We start from the raw sequence: 16,332 nt of genomic DNA on the forward strand, positions 1-16,332 counted from the left end.
TGTGGAAACAGATTGCTTACCTTTGCTTGGGATGATTACTAGTTGCTCGACTCCAGATATAGCGATGCTTCGATGGATTGCCTATATCAAATCATTGAATCCAGAATTTCGACACATAGCAGGGAAAGATAATCCAGTTGCTGATATGCTTTCTAGAGCGAGATATGAGGATGAGGAGTCAATGCTTGCAGAAGATGATGAGACAGAGTTTGCTACTTCTGTCCTTACTCATGATTGTCATGTTTCTACTGTTGAAGCTTTTATTGAAGAGCTTTATGTTGATGAGTGGCTGCAAATTGGACAGTATCTAAGTTCATTGACTCGAAGAGCTGATTGGACAGATGATGAATTCAAGAAAATCAGAAGGAAGGCTTATGGGTATTTCTTGAAGGATGGTTTACTTTGGAAGCATCCAAGAAAGAGAGGAGGTTTGCCCTTGAGAGTAGTTTGTGATGAAGCCATGCAAATACAGATTATGCGAGAGTTTCATGAGAGCTCATGGGCAGGACATAGAGGTGTGTGGGCTACCTATGAGAAAATCAAAGAAAGGTACTGGTGGAAAGGGATGTATAAAGATGTTTCTCACTTTGTGGAGACTTGCAGGGATTGCCAGCTTTACTCTTTAGTGCGACATCGTGATGAGTTGCATCCGACTTATCCACTATGTATGCATTACAAGTGGGTGGTAGACTTGGTTACTTTGCCAGTGGGACTTTGGCAGATGAGATATCTTGTCTTGGCTAGGGAGGATCTTACAAACTATGTTGAAGGGAGACCATTGCGGACGAAGACCACCACTACAGTATGTAAATTCTTGTTGGAAGAAATATTTTGCAGGTATGGATGTATAGGTAAGATTACAGCTGATCGTGGAGAGCTAGATGCTGATGAAGCTAGAGAATTCTTCTCACGGCTTGGGATTAAATTGGCTCTTAATACTGCCTATAATCCAGAGGGAAATGGCAAAAGTGAAAGAGGACATCCGCCTATAGTTAAAGCATTGGCAAAAGCTTGTAGAGGTCGGATTGGAGATTGGCCGAGATTGCTACCTTTTGCATTGTGGGCTGATCGCTCTACACATAGTGTGACTACTGGATACATGCCTGCGGAGTTGATGTATGGGCAAAAACCTGTCATGCCTACTGAAATTTGTGCTCTCACTTGGAGTGTTCTTCCTTGGCATGAGAATTTATCAAGGGAAGAGTTGTTAGCCCTTCGGATTCGTCAACTAGAGAGAAGGACGGAAGATGTGCAGCTAGCTGTTGACCGTTTGAAGGCAGCCCGTCTCAGAAATAAGGACAAGTTTGATTTAAGGCATCGCTTGAGGCCTAGAGCCATAAAAGAAGGGGATTGGGTTCTAGTCTACGACAGTAGTCTAGAAAATCAGCATAGTAGCATGAGAAAAATGGTTCAAAGATGGTTTGGACCGTATGAAGTGAAAAAGGTTTTTGACAATGGTACTTATGAGCTGGCTGAATTAGATGGAACATTATTGAGGGTGCCTATTGCTGGAAAACGAGTCAAGATTTTCAAGAGAAGAGAGGATGAAGAATATGCACTTGAAGCATTGACAGAACAAGAGCAGGTAGATGAAAGACAAGCTGAAGAGACAGAAAACATAGATGATGAAGCCGATGGAGAAACAGGTCCACTAGAATCAGAAGATGGACTTGACCTGTTTGTGGACTTGAATGATCCTGGATAGTTGGCACATCCGGAGGATGCGCAGGTTTAGAGGGGGTGGATGTCGTGATGCTGCGCATCTGAGCCGTGAAATCCTCCATTTTTTTTCTTCTCAGACGCTTCCCTCATCATATTGGTCTATCATCACCGGTCAGCTGGTTGCCAAGCAATTCCATCGATAGAAGGCCCTGTTCTAACCAGTAGTGTTGCTGGGATTCAAGTCTTCTTACTGCGGAAAGAAAATCGCGTTTGGAGCTCGCCAAACCAGATCAATGTCGTCGCAAGCATGCGACTTGTGCATCGGCGTACTTCCAGCACATAACTAAGCTGTTTCGGCAGAATTTGAAGAGAAGAGTACAATATGATTGATCGGCATGCTGAAGGCTACCAATATGGAAAATATCATGAATCTCTTCGTCATGAAAAGATGATTGCAATTCAAGTATGAAAATTGCAGGAACTATGGACATGAAGAAGGAGGCAAAATAGCAGCAAACGTAGGCTACGAAGATGTGGAATTCCGTTGCTTCGTGGGTGACTTGGCCTGGGCTACTGATGGCCACGGCCTGCGTGACGCGTTCCATTCTTACGGTGAAATTTTGAAGTCTAACTAAGGTTATCAATGACCGTGAAACCGGAAGATCCAGGGGTTTTGGCTTTGTGACCTTTGCGGACGAGCAGTTCATGCGGGTTGCCATTGATTCCATGAATGGAAAAGAACTGGAGAGAGTTATATGTTGCACGAAAGAGAAGAAGCAAGGCATTTCTGGGAAGATATCGCACTGACATGATGAGTGGACATACTTCTGGGAAGAAATCGCATTCCATTCTCAGGATAAGGGATTTGGAGGAAGGCTTACCACTCACATGGTCTTGGCCCTTTGGAATCTCAGCAGCATGTTGTATACTGAAGCTGTAAATACTTTTAATGATCTCCAGAATGCTTGAAACATCTGAATTGCAGTGCAGTTTGATGCAATTGGCGGTGCTTTAAGCTCCACAGTAGCTTCGCAGAACAGTCTGCCACCTGTGCTGCATTGTTCCTGCCCTGAGGATGTCAAATCTGAGGCCTGAATAGACTTCTTACTGAAACCTGTTGAACCCTCGATGATGAAAAGCCTCTATTGAACCAGAGCAGAGCTTCCTTGGGCCCAGGACTCCAAATTCGATCACATGTGTCCTAACACACAGTCAAATATGCTAAGTGTGGGAGCTTGGAAGATTTACACAGTGTTTTCGATCAACTTCTGAACTGTGATGTAGTGTCATGAATTTCAGTTGTCGTCATCATCCTCACTGAATTTCTGTTGAACTAGCTGTAAAAGCTTTACAAATTACAGACCAGCAGAGTAGCAACATGTCTGTGGCTTAAGTGAAGTGCCTGCCTATATTCTCTCAGAAATGAATACTCCTCCTTTTTATGAAGACAATTTAATACCCTGCTTTGGCTTTGGAGATACAATCAGATTGTTCCTCATTTGTGCTTGACTGAGCATACTTCTTTTGATGCCTACTAACTCCTACTTTGTATGGAATCCTGAAAACTAGTTCATACACTTATTGAAAAACAGAGGACAGATTGACATGCTTTGTCATTTATTTTTGACTCTTCTTTTGTAAAAGATTGGATAAACAATATAATGAACTTGGCATCAAATATTGTGATATCGAGATCTTCTTGATAGTCTTTATTTCTTGCTGTACCTTGAACCCCGTGTTCTGCAGCCCTTGCACGATCTCTTTGACAACGGAGTGGTGTTCACTAGTTGTTATCAGGAAGAAGAAAAATAACCAGATCCGACTATGTGTAGATTTTAGAGAGCTGAATAAGCAGACGGTTAAGGATTACTACGTTGCCATTTATTAACCAGATTTTGGATCAATTAGCGGGTAGGGAAATGTATTCGTTTATGGATTGCTTTGTAGGATATAACCACATTTCAATTGAAGAAGAGGACAAGTTGAAAACGACTTTTATTACTGTCTTTGGTACTTTTGGGTACCATGTGATGGCCTTTGGATTGTGCAATGCAACTAGATCATGGTAACAAACAATTGAAAAGACCTTTGGTGACATCTTCCCAGATGAGTTGAAAGTATTTATTGATGACCTGGGGGCAGCCACTGTAAGGGAAAGGATGTTGATTATCTTAAGAAAGTGCTTTGAGCGCTGCAGACAATTTTGTATCGCTCTTAACCCACGGAAGTGTGTCTTTGGAGTTCCTTATGGACTATTGCTAGGCCATGTGGTCAGTTTAGTAGGGATCGCAATTGACCTTGAAAAGATCAAGGTTATAGTCTCTATGAGTCCACCACACACTTCGAAAGAGGTACATAGCTTTTTGTCATCGATAGAGTACTATCGGAGGTTTATAAATGCCTTGGCAGAAAGGACATTGCCATTAACGAGCTTATTATCCTTTAGCTATCTATTTGTATGGAGTGACCCTTGTAAGGTAGCTTTCGAGGATGTGAAACAGGAGCTAGTAAAAGCACCAGTTTTAAAAGTACCTAAAATAGGCCAGGTATTTTACATATTTTCAGTAGCCACCATGCATAGTATCAGCTGCTATTTAGCTGAAATCTGGGAGGAAAAGTGGTATCATCCGATAGCTTTTGCTAGTCGAAAATTGGGCATTTCAGAAATTAACTACACCTACATGGAGAAGTTGTGCCTTGCGATGGTCTTTGCGACTAAAAAATTCAGGCACTACATCCTCTATGAGAAGGTAGTATTCTATACGAAGGCGGAAGGGCTTAGATTGCTTATGAACAAGCTGGAATTGTCTTATCATTTAGCAAAGTGGTTAATCACTTTGCAGGAGTTCGATTACGATATTAAGAGGAAGCCACTGAGGTTTCAGGGAATTGTGGAGTGCCTTGTGGATTTCGGGGAGCCAAAAAAGACTTTGGTTGAAGGAAGTGATATTGGAGAAATGTTTAAAATTGATAGAGCTTCTATCCCATCTTGGTATGCTGTTATCACGCATTATCTATCAACAGGAGAGACTGGAGTTGGTTTATCAAAATCAGAAAAGAGGAAAATAAGACAACATGCTTTGAAGTTTTCCTTGATTGTCGTAGAAACACTATATCAGTAGGGTGTTGATGATATCTATCACCGATGTGTGATGCCTGACAAGGTTCCTTTCATCTTGAAAGAGTGCCATGACTCTGCGTGTGGAGGGCACTTCATTGGACGGGTGACGGCACACAAAGCTTTAAGAGTTGGATATTGGTGGCCATTCATCTTTCAAGATTCCTTTGAGTACATTAAGAGATGTCATACTTATCAAAGACATGACAAAAGAGAGAATAGGAAATGCCCACTTATGCCTATCATGGCTATCCTTCCATTTGAGAAGTGGGGCATTGACTTTGTGGGTCCTATCACCCTGTCGTCTACTACTTAGAAGATGTACATTATAGTAGCAACTGATTATTTTACAAAATGGTCAGAAGCGCAGGCGACGAGGCAGGACAATTCAAAAGAGACTGCAAGCTTTCTTTTAGAGTAGATTATCTGCCGTTTAGGTCCACCAAAGGAATCAGTGTCAGATCGTGGAACCCACTTTTTGAATAAAGTGATCAAAAGTCTGACTGAAGCTTGGCAAATCAAGCACAATAAGATGACCCCCCATAATCTGTAAGCCAATAGGCAAGTCGAAAGTACTAATAAGCAGCTTGTGGGTATCTTGTCTAAAATAGTCTCGAAGAAGAAACGAGATTGGGACAGGAAGTTGTATGTAGCAGTATGGGCGTACAATACAATGTTCAAGCGAGCTACCAGCCATACTCCATTTAAATTAGTTTATGGGAAAGAGTATGTGTTACCCCTAGAAATTGAGTTTCCAACCATAGGGTTTGCAATTAACCACTCTTTGGGAGATGAGGATTCACTCTATGAACGTTTCACGGCCATAGCCCACCTGGATGAGCTGAAATTGCAGAGCTTATTACACCAGGAGATAGCTAAACGTTGGATGAAGTAGTTGCACGACCTTAAAGCAAAGAAGTATACCTTTAAAAAAGGGCAATTAGTTTTGTACTATGATGTGCGTAGGGAGTTGTTTCTAGGGAAGCTGGAACCTAGACGGGATGGCCCCTATAAGATTGTTAGGATCGGGAAAAATAGGTTTACGGCTCTACTAGCTGATCTATAGGGAGTAGAATTTAAAAATAAGGTTAATCTTAATAAGATTAAACCTTATTATTTCTGAGTATGCTAATACAAGAAAAATGCATTGCAGGTCCATGCTGGGGTAATTTGAGACGTGCAAAAGAGCTTAAAGCTGGTTGATGGTGTGGTTAATTCCTTATTTGGAGCACCCATATCTGGAGGAGAGATACCATTAGGGGAAACTTATCTGGTGGAGCAAAGGATACAAAGTGATTGAGTAAGAAGATGAAACCTTTGTGTGGGAGATCAAAGTTTTCTGCCATCATTGCTTATGACTGTTGCTAAGTATCCCTGTTGAGTTTAATGAAGAAGATGGGATGGAGTCATTAGTTCATCCTCGCATACTAAATTTTGACTATCATCGTTACAAATAGAGGAGTTCGTGATGAGAGGCTATGTAAACCCATTGTGGACGTACACATTATATTTTGATGAGGCATCCAAGGGCCTTGATAAAAAAGGGAGTGTTGGAGTAGTAATCCGAGATCCCTGACGTAGAGTTACGATGAAGTTAGCTGTTTATCTCGGGGTAGGATTCACTAACAATATGGCGGAGTATAAAGCCTTGATTATGGGACTGCATATTGCCAAGCAATGTAGTATTCGGCGGTTGTTAGTAAAAGGGGATTCCCAGTTGATCTTGAATTAGCTAGATGGGACATACACAGTGTGGAATCCCATCCTTTGTATGTATCATCGAACTGCGATGACCCTACTTGAGGAGTTTGAGAGAGTGTCTCTTCAGCTGGTTCCACGTTACTGGAATCAGTTTGTGGATTCACTGGCAAATCTTGCTTATGAAGAAGACCTTTTCTTCAACTATGGTCTTAGTTTGGATTTTGCTATCAATAATGAGACAGGACCCAGTCGCTTGTGGGGAATGTTATCAGAGCATGCAATATATGGCAAGCGATAGTTGATATGGGTGATGCAAAGAGTAGCCCAGACCAATCTACCGTTGTTATCCTGGACCCATAGGCTGATTAGACAATATGTTATGCGTACGCCTCTTGCTATATATGCAGGATGGATGGGTCATAACCTTATGCATTTAGCTTAGGGCTACGAGCCCTATTTTTCCTTCTTGAAAAGGAGTGTATTATTGTATATCTATATTGTTTCAAGGAGGGATGTGTAGGTGCTATAATGTTTTATTTCATTAGGCTAAGAGGGCCGATCCGTTTTTTTAGTGAAGTGCTTTATTTCATTAGGCCAAGAGGGTCAGTTTTTTGTTTAGTACAGGTGCAGTTAATGGTTTCTTGTTTTAGTTCTGTGCTAGATGGGTTTAAGGAAGAGCTTGGAAGGAGCCTATGTCACGTGGAGACTTCTTGTGGCCCTGTCCAGGTGATATCTCTCCTTTACAAGTACCGTGTTTTTATGCTATATGTGTCTATGTACTTGTAGGGGATTTTCTTTTCTTGTTGGGGACCGGAGTTCAAGGCATGAAGTCCCAGGTTTAGGTTAGGTATGTCTGAGGGAGGGCTGAGTAGTCGTTGCCTCTTGTAAAGACATTGCCAGGCATCGAAAGAGCTGTTTTAGAAGGCAGTTCTAGTGATCTTGTTCTGCTAGCCTGCTAGGTAGCCGTTCTAGGAGTTCTTGTTAGTTGTGAGGCAGCTAGAGAAGCATGCCAGAGGAAAATGATGATGATAGAGAGGAAAAAAAAACCCTGAATATCTCAAAGAAAATAAATATATACAAAGTTGTGTAAAAAGTGGTTCTAACCCCTATAAAAATAGAAAAGAAAAGAAGGAAAAAGTTTCTAAGCAGTTGATCATCACCTTGCAAAGGCCACGTAGGTTCCTGGGAATGAGTCAGACCCGGGGCCGATGCCTTGTCTTCCTAGGGGTAGTGTCTTGTTGGAAAAGAAGCAAGTCAGAACGGTTGGAGCGAAAATAAAAGTGAGCATAAAAAAAGGATTAAGTGTCACGTCGCGAGGGCTTGGTAGGTTCTAGTGTACCAAGACAGGACCTGAGGCCGATGCCCTGTTCTCCTTGGGTCACTATGCTCAGCTCCCTCCTTTTTACACGCCCGAGTATGGAAATACAAAACCTAAAAGAAGGAATGTGCTAAAAGAAAATACTTCTTGATCAGGCTATAGGAGTCCTCGCCTAGTAGGAGCTCCTGGTTGTGTTGTCCTTAGTTAGGTAGGTAGTTCAAACTACCACTTAGGGCGACCTCTATGATAGTTCTTTTTAGTTTGGCCGTGTTGGAGCAGTCGGTTAGTGACTAGCTTCGAACCTCCTATCAGATTATGCTAGGCCTACTACTTGTGGATGTCATGCCTTGGTTTTGTCAAGCGGTAGGGTGAGCATTGTGCTGTGTTTTAGTATATATCTATTTTGTATCAACTTGATGCTTCCTTTGGTTGTTTTGTGCAGATCTATTGTAGGATTCAACGGGCTGAGTTGCCCTATCCCATGGTCACCAATGAGAGTGGAGTTTTGAGCCCAAGATGTGCCAAAATTTTATGAAAAAATCCAGAATTTAGGGAAAAAATATTTAACATCAAAGGCGGCGGCTGCAACTAGGACGATTTTAAGCACCAAGTGAAAGACGTCTTTTAAAAGGCGCCCAAGAGACACTTGTGGGTTTCTGATAATTTTTCTGACTACAGTACGGGATGCCAGGAGCTGCCAGTCAGTGCGGGATGTCAAGATGGATGGATAGGATTTTTCAGAGGCTGAAACGGAGCCCGGACGAGGAAGAGGCCACAAAATGGGCAAGATTTGAAGAGGTGGACAACTTTGAGGACCAAAGGGGGGGTGCCCTTTGGAAATTTTAAACCCCCTCTCTCAATTTGGAAGATGGAAGCGTGGAAAAAATGTGAGGATGATGGCGTGAAGATGCGCCAAAAAATGTGCCATGATCCTCTCTCATCATGATTGGAGGCTGAATGCAACCTATGAATCAGAGATTACCCGGCATCTTCTCCCTCTTGGATAATCATATCACCGGTCTTCACATGAGGAATGGCTATCCGGATGAAGAGATCAGATTCTATTCTTTCTCTCTCCTCCCTCTCTCTCTTCCCTATGGGTTGTTTATGTGCACCATCTTGAAGGAGGAACCGGGGAGGGAGAATGAAGGAAATGGTGATGTAGATTGATGGAGATGCTGAAGATTGAAGTGCAACATTGGATTGAGAGCAATGGAGGCTCCGTCTGCTGGTTATGCAGTCATTCAAAGCGTCTCGAGTTACGTAAAAACACGGTATGACCATTTTTATGAACAAAATGAAGGATTTTTGATAGTTTATGATGATAATTATGTTCTTATTGGATGAAAATTTGTTTGTGTGTTGGTTACATTATGAGTAATTATTTTTCATCATAAAGTCTTGATTTTGCAATGATTTACATGCTTTACTTAGTTCCCGTAAACCCAAAATGCGGTTTTTTAAGTGGCAAAATGGTAGTTTTTCCGTTTCGGGTGGGTAAAAGGTGTTCCCATGGGGGAAAAATGGAAGATAAATTGAATGTTAGTATGATGAAGTGATTGGAACAAGAAAAACTAGAAAATAGCATATTTTATTGCCAAATAAATCAAGAAAATGGAAAAAATAAGAGAAAAAAATAGAAATACGTCTTGGAAAAATAAGGAAAAATATAATGATTATTTGTGGATGTATGGTAGTGGTAAAGCATGAGGTTTAGCCTCACCTTGCCCTATCTCCTTGTGAAAGTTTGTGATTTATTGCTTTTTCTACATCAAAACATGACAAAATGAACCTCTACACCTATGCAACGAAAGCAATACCTAAACGTAGGGGGTTGGGAGGTTTGAATGGTGTGATTTGCATGCTGATTGTTGCTAATTTTCTGATGCATTTCATGACATAGAGTCTGTGTTATTTCGATTAAGAGGATAGTAGCACGAGTGTTATCTCGGTGCTATCCTTACATCGCTACAACGAGTTAGGGAGTAAGCATTGAAAGCCTGGTTATGCACACCACGTTGCTGATTTGAATATTATGTTTGAGCATTTTAGAATCATTCACTTTTGCATGTGCATTTAAACCATGGTATCAGAATTAAAAAAACTAGATGCATAGCACCTATTTTCAATGACGATGATCCACGCTTGAGTGTGGAAAGGCATCCTAAGCTGTAGGATAGACGTTCGTTTCTTGGGGGATTATTTAGTGAGGACACATGGTATCTCCTGGACTATTTGCAAAATGAAAGAGTGGAGTTTGTTCATTTGTTTTATATGTTGAGTAGCGCATCAAGGGGCCAATCCCTGCGATGTAGGAGAGCTGCAGTGGGGCCGCAGTGTTTCTACCCAGAGGTTGCCTCCCATGTATGTGATTATCATGGCATTTATTGCCAGTGTATATGGGCTCTCCCTCTGTGGAGTTTATAGAAAAAGAGAAACGTTGGACTACAAAACTATAAAACTATAAACACATAGATTAGGCTTTAGGGCAGTTTTACCTTTAGCAGTAGATAGACGATCTTGGCCTCTGAGGCCGTGAGGGTGTGTTTGTATGTTATGAGCATGAGGTCTTGATAGTGCCATAGCCAGTGCCGGCCCATTTTAGGTCCCATCAAAGATGTATATGGTGTGATAGTCTTGAGTATCAATGCAAGGATTGTGATTACTTTAAAGATGCTAAGAGAAAGAACTTGGTATTTTGGGAACTCAAAGGCAAGATCTCTCTAACTGAGACTGGAATACCTATGATTTTGAAATTTGGTAAGGGAGGAATGAAGTAGATTCTTGAAGACATGGCTACATAAACTTATTATGCAGCTCGAAGTGATGTCTCTACTTATGGCATACAAATCGCAAAGAAGCCACAAATTAAATAAAAACTTTGGACCTTTACTTTGGATACAACACATAGAGGGAGATTGTGGCACTTAGAACTATCTTATATAGGATAGAATATAACAAAAGAGACTAGATGGGATGCTCCAATAGCTCAGGGAAGTTACCATATGTATATCCTCTACATCACATGCATTCAAGGCCTATTTATAAATATCCTTATCTCTGAATTTTTCTTGAATAAAACATATCCATTTTCTAATTAAATTTATAAAAAAATTATATTTTAAAAATACCTTATTTTGAACCCACGTGATGCACACATATATTCATGAGTAACTTACCCGAGTCCAATAGACACTTCTGGGTAGAACTTAGAGACAAGGCACCTCTTAGAGCAGCGCCAAGAGTAGGCAAGTAGTGGAATCAATTGAATCGCTTCGTCTCAGTGAGCTACCTCTGTTTATTCTTATCTCGCAAAGACCCAAGGAAGTGAGGTACTCATTGAAGAGAAAAGAAGATGGGTTGATGAAGCTCCAAGTACTTCTAAAAAGACTAGAGGGGGTGAGCTTGTTGCTCTACCTCCTAAACTAGGACTTGAACATGTTATGAAAGATGAACAAAGAAAAGTGAAGAAATAGGATGCATGACTTAAGAAACAACCTAGTTAAAATTTCCTTTCACATTTTGAGAATAATACTAATCAAAAGAAAGCACTTGAAGACCAGATCTTGGACAATAAGTTAGATCTCACTCTTTCAAAATCCTAGGAACTGCTAAGAAAGAATTTCCTTATGTGATTATAGATATTATCAAAAGAAAGAGATAGGTAATCTAGATTGTAGAAGGAAAAAGTATCACGATTGAAGAACTACTTTGTGAATAGTTGTTGGATGATTAAGAGGACATGGCACATGTAGTACATGCTTTCGATTGCATGAAAGTCATAAAGAATATTCACCAAATATGTTATGAAGAATCTGATACTCTAATTATGATTCTACATAGTCATTTCTCTAGACCACATTGGGCTCAAGCAACCATTGAAACAATGGCTAAGATAGGTGATATTGCTACTCCATGTATTGCTCTATTAGATCATAGATCAAAGATCAATGTAATTGTAGACAGATTCTATGAGAATAAGAAATGGCTAGTGGATGTGGAGCATGATGGTGGTTGAGAGCCGCTAATAACACAATAGAATATCTATATGCTACATGCCTGAATATCAAGGCATCTTTAGGTGATGTACATGAATATTTCCATTTCTTTGTGTAGGAATCCTATTCTTATGATATTATTCTAGGTCAACCATTTATTATAGAATCAAAAATGGAGACAAAGGTGATAGATGATAGTTCTATATATGTATGAGTACATAGTAGAGATGAAAGAAGAAAACTACAATTTATGACAGTATGTGTGAATCATCCCAAGAACAACGACAATTTACGAGATGCCCCTCTTCCCACAAAAGACCAACATTTTCTCTAGGTACCATTGCCTTGCGGGATGATGGTGGTGCAAGGAGAGAAAAGCTCTCACCTATTGGTAGTAGTGTTTTTCCTTCAAGATCTATTGGATTTTCAATAGATAGTTTTGTTTCTTTTTAGAAAATTATAGAATTACATAGAGCTACTAGGTAGTACATATGTAGGAAGGAGAAGTATTTGAGGATCTAAGGTGTTTTGCAAGATGATGAGTATATACATGGGATGTATGATAGCTTAACTTGTGCCGATACAGTAACAAAAATAGAAGATGTACTGAAACTTATAAATAGAGTGACCCTAGTATTGTACTACTACATTCCTTAGACATGTTTCATGAAATTGCAGATTTTATGTAGAGATTAGAGTTTGAGGCTAGGGTAACTCAAAAAATAGAGTTTATGGTTGATCATTTCAATCTATAGAGTTTGTTGTTGGAATATTTCAACATCTATAGTGTGGGGTTGCTCCTAAAGTAGAGCATAGCAAAAGGCTAATCATATTAGATTATAGAGTTTAAGCCAAAGTTGTCACAAAGTATAAAAAATGGACAAAAAGATGGAGCCACTGCTTCCATCTAATAGTTATGTGCTACTATTTTACAGCAAGATTTGAGTTTTTCAATGGATTATAAGAAGCCAAAGTTGACAGAAAGTACAAAAAAATGGACAAAAAGGTGGAGCCCTTGCTTCCATCTAATAGTGATGAATAGATACAAAGGGCTACAAAGAAACCAAATGTGAGAGATCTAGAGCATATAGACCAGAAAATTTCAACAAAGATCCTTGCATAATTGAAAATTGGAAATGATGGGTCCTTTTTATTACTAGAGAAGTAGTGTTTCTAGGATATGCTTAAGCATCATGGTAGACCATTTGCATTCTGTCCAAATGAAATAGGATATGTGAGCTTAGATATTGTTGCCCCTATGGAGATCTTTACTATCTCTCATATTCCATGGAACCTCTACCCTATTACAATGCCCAAAGCACACCTCCCATACCGGATTGATTTATTAAATTATAAAATTGGGATGGGAATCTTAGAGACATCATTTGTGCCATACTCAAATAGGTGGTTTAAGGTTCCAAAGAAGAATGGTTCACTTAGATTTATACAAGATATGTAGCTAATGAGTAGGGTGACGATTAGGAATGTTGGTATAGGTCCAATTGTGGAAAAGTTTGCTGAGGTGTTTGTTGTAGGTCATGCCATCCATTCTCTAGGTGATTTGTACTTTGGCTATGATCAATCTCAGTGTGTCCTGGAGAGTAGAGATGTTACAACTATATGGACTCTAATAGGCCTTATTAGGATGTGTACCTTGCCTCAAGGTACTACTAATTTTGTTTCACATATGATGAATACTATGCATAAAGTCCTACGCGAGTATATCCCTCAACTTACCATGCCTTCCTTAGATGATGTACCCATAAATGGATGTGTAGAAGAAGAGAAGAATGAGAGCCTGAATGAACATGGATGTAGATACTTTGTTGTAGAACACACTGTAGATTGTAATAAGATTTTGACCAGGCTTAAGGAGGTGAATTTGATACTCTCAAGATAGAAATCCATCTTTGGTGTGCATGAGTGGGCACATATGTGGCTACTATGTCAAGACACCTTTGCCTATGAAGGTGGATATTATTGGAGAGATTGTGGAGTATTATTCTACTATTTCAAATGTGAGGAGATTCATTGGTACTTGTGTGTTTTATATTATTTGTATACCCCATTTTTGCACATATTGCAGATGTTATGTACCAGCTACCTCAAAAGGGGTAGAAATGTTTTTGGGATGAGAAACATACAAGAGCCATGTGAGAGTTGAAGAGATTGCTACAGTTTACTCCTACTCTTAGGAAAGTAGACTAGTCGAAGGCCTATTGTGTTGACTATTGACACTAGCCCTATTAGCATAGGTTGGGCTATTGGACAAGATGATGAGAAGGGTCATAGGTATGCCATTTTGTTTGGGGAAAAAGTCCTAAATGAAAGACAAAGGAAGTACCCTATGATCTAGAGGGAGCTATGGGGAGTTGTTATAGCTCTCAAGTGTGATAAAGAGTATTTTATTGGATCCTAGCTATGGTTGTGGCATATTTCTTGCCTTTGCTAGGCATGATTTACCAAATGCTCTACTCGAGACATAGCTATGTTGAGATGGATTGCTTACATCAAATCATTGAACCTAGAGTTCATGCACATAGTAGGAAAGGAGAACCTAGTTGAAGATATGCTTTCCAAGTCCAAGTATGAGGATGAGGAGTCATTACTAGTATATGAGAATGATTCACAAGTTTTAGCAACCATGCTTGATCATGTCTTTGATGTTTCTACGATTGAGACCTTCTTAGATGAGCTTTACACTTGAGAGTGGTTATAGATAGGTTAATATCTCAGTACACTAACTAAGAGGGATAAATGGACAGATTATAATTCAAGAGTTTTAAAATAAAATCTTATGGATATTTCTTAAGGGATGGAATGCTTTGGAATAATCCCAAAAAGAGAGGTGGTCTATCTTTGTGCATAGTCTATAAGAGGGCTACCGAACTGCAAGTTATGAAAGAGTTTCAAGAGAGCCTATGGGTGAGCCTATGGGTAGACACAAGGGTGTACATGCAACATACGAGAAGATTAATGAGAGATACTAGTGGAAAGGTATATACAAAGATATTTTCCAATTTGTTGAGACATACAAAGAGTTCTAAATGTATTCTTTAGTACAACATAAAGGATGAGCTACATCCTACATACCCGCTAAGTATGCACTGGGTAATTGATCTAGTTACTATGCTAGTGGGTCTTTAGTAGATGGAGTATATAGTTTTAGCCAAATAAGATCTTATAAATCAACTAGAGGGCAAAGCATTAAGGTTGGAAAATTTATTATGGATGGAGGTGAGCTAGATGTGGATGAAGCAAGAGAATTCTTCTCTAAATGTCATGGTATCAAATTGGCTTTGATCTCCACTTATAATCCAGAAGATAATGGAAGAGTGAGAGAGGACATTTGCCTATAGTGAAAGCATTTGCCAAAGATTGTGGTGGACGGTTGGTCGAGGTTTCTACCTTTTGCATTGTTGGATGATTGTACAACTTAGAGTGTGACTATAAGATTCATGCAAGTAGAGTTGATGTATGGATAGAAACCAGATATGTCCACTGAGACTTGTGTCTTGACTTGGAATGTGTTGTCTATGGCAAGTGGATTTTTCTGGATAGGAGCTTCTAGCTCTTTGCATTAGGCAACTAGAACAAAGAACAAAAGATGTGCAATTGGTAGTGGGGAGATTGAAAGCAGTCAAAATGAGGAATAAGAATAGATTTGATAGCAAGTATCATCTAAAGCCTAGGGCTATGAAAGAGGGTGGTTGTGGTATTTCATAGGAGCCTAGAGAATCAGCATATAGCCATCCATAAGATAGTGAAGATATCGTTTGAGCCATATGTGGTGAAGCATGTCTATGACAATGCTACCTATGTACTAACCAAGCTTGATTGAACAGTGTTGCAAGTGTCTATTGCAAGGAAAAGGATGAAGATCTTCAGGAGGAGAGAGGATGCAGACTATGTAGTTGGAGGATGAGTAGAAATATGAGGAGGACATTGATAATTTAGTAGATGATGCAATAGATGAACTTGATGTGGAGGATGAAGCGATCAAGTTATTCATGGATCTCAATGGTGATGAAAATGGGTAATGGTGGCCCATTTGAAGGATGTGCACATTTAGAGGGGTGGATGCCCTGACACTAGGCATCCACTCATAATGAACCCATGAGAAATGCCAAATAGCAAGATTCTAGTGTGTGTTCACAATAGTGTCATCTTTGTGTGATTTATTTTCCTTTTTTTTTTTGCATGTGAACCCATAGTTTAACAACTTCCCTTCCTACGCAATGTTATTGAATTATTTTCATCAAAGTTAGTGCAATCATTAATATTTCTTCCCCCTTTGACATCTCATTTCAACAGCATGTATGTGTTGATGCATGGGCTCTGATATACCATGTCAAGAATCGTGTGGTGGGGGGACTTTCTTGAGGTGCTGCGCCAAACACACACTGTATACACAAGAGGAAGCTCACTCAAGAACACACAAGAAGAGAGATAAGATACAACATAAAGGAAAGTGACCTTCTAAGTCAAACAATGCATAACCAACTACACTAATTGACAGGCGTTATATCTTTGCC

This window comes from Lygodium microphyllum, chromosome 24, assembly GCF_053477565.2.
Source record: "Lygodium microphyllum isolate KBCC chromosome 24, Lygodium_microphyllum_v1.1.10, whole genome shotgun sequence".
Taxonomy (NCBI): Eukaryota; Viridiplantae; Streptophyta; class Polypodiopsida; order Schizaeales; family Lygodiaceae; genus Lygodium; species Lygodium microphyllum.